The sequence below is a fragment of the Melopsittacus undulatus genome, chromosome 5 (assembly GCF_012275295.1).
Source record: "Melopsittacus undulatus isolate bMelUnd1 chromosome 5, bMelUnd1.mat.Z, whole genome shotgun sequence".
Lineage (NCBI taxonomy): Eukaryota > Metazoa > Chordata > Aves > Psittaciformes > Psittaculidae > Melopsittacus > Melopsittacus undulatus.
In genome coordinates this window covers 41976319-41977848 of record NC_047531.1, presented here as the reverse complement: position 1 = coordinate 41977848, position 1530 = coordinate 41976319, and positions in this window count along the sequence as shown.

The following is a 1530-nucleotide window of genomic DNA, read 5'->3' as shown; positions in this document are numbered from 1 at the left end:
AGCTTGGGCTGGGACAAACAGCTCACAAGATCCACACAGGAGAAGTGCCTGTATTGATGGGTTGGAGCTATCCTAAATATCCCCTCATATGCTCCTACGTTCAAAAAGGGGGAGGAGCTGATATACGGAGCTCGTATGTCTTCCAGGCTAATGACATTAGCTAATATTTACTTGCCTCCACCACCAGCAGAGTGAAGGCCAAACAGCACAGTTCTCCACCCACATCTGCATTCAGATGGGGTGCCAGAGCATGGAGACATGTGGGGTGCCTGACCTCTAACCCAGGCTGAAGGGGACAAGAAAAACTCGTGTCAGCCATGGCTAGTCTGGATCATGGATGTAGCATCCATTGAGAGCCAAAACTGCACCCCAGCTACTGTCCTCAGCTTCTAAAAAGCATCCTCAGTACTCTCTGCATCATTAGAGAGCTTCCTCACATCCAGTATTTACTCAGAACTTGGAGTAAAGACCTTTCAATTCAGCTCTGTTCCCTGCATCAATTCCTTTGTCCAGCCATTCATCCCAGCTATGCCTGATCCTCCTGGGTTCAGAACCTTTCCCCAGCCTGCCCCAGCCACCCACTGCCAGCTCCTCTCATAGCTCCACTATAAGGTGTTTCCAAATAAAGCAAGGTGTTTTAAGTCCCCACATATTTTAGCAAATCTCCACTTTACATCCCCTCAAGCCAGATGTCCCATCTCCTGCCAGCTTCCTCCAGCCATAACGTGGTTCGAGGCTGACACCACCACCCATGACTCTTCTTAGGTACTGCAGCCTTGTATCTCATTTTCCTGGGTGGCAGCAGTGAAGTGAAGAGGGCTTGGATGTATTTGCCCTCTGGTTATAACCCCATTTGAAGGTGGATGTCCTCATCCTGCCTGGCCTTAGCTGAGTTTTGGTAGAGCATAATCAAAGGTACAACACAGGCTGAATTTACCATCCACTCACTCTTTGCTCTCAGCTGAAGCAAAATCCTAGATTTACTTTGGCATAGTCCCTGTATGTGTACTTAGCATTCACCTTCCTAGTGCATAGTCCGATGTAACTAGCCTTTAACCTGGCACAGACACCACAGATAATCTGCAAGATTAAAGCACTGTATGCCACTGATCTGGGAGCGCAGTTCATTCTCCGAAAACAACACACTTTTGAGTCTAAGCCTAAATTAGCAGGACAAAAAACAACCTGGGTCCTGTCTGATTTTAGAAACACTCCCCATGGCTCTGCATTTCTGAGCGGTCAAATCATCTCTGTCTGAAATTAAATGACAACAGACACAACAAAAAGAGAGTAACATGCTAAAGTGCTTCTCTTCTTCCAGGAAGGAATGAGGGCACTGGCAGAACAAACACCAACAAACCTTAGTAAGCTTTGAGGCCTTTGGTGTGCAGGCAACAAACAGTGTCTCCACCCCTTCCACCCACCCACATCCCAGCCGCAGCCATGCGCAGCATGATTTCCACTTCCTTGGTTTCAAAGCCAAGAGAGAGACAAACACCCTGTCAGGGCAGGAGCTGCGTAGTCCTTCAG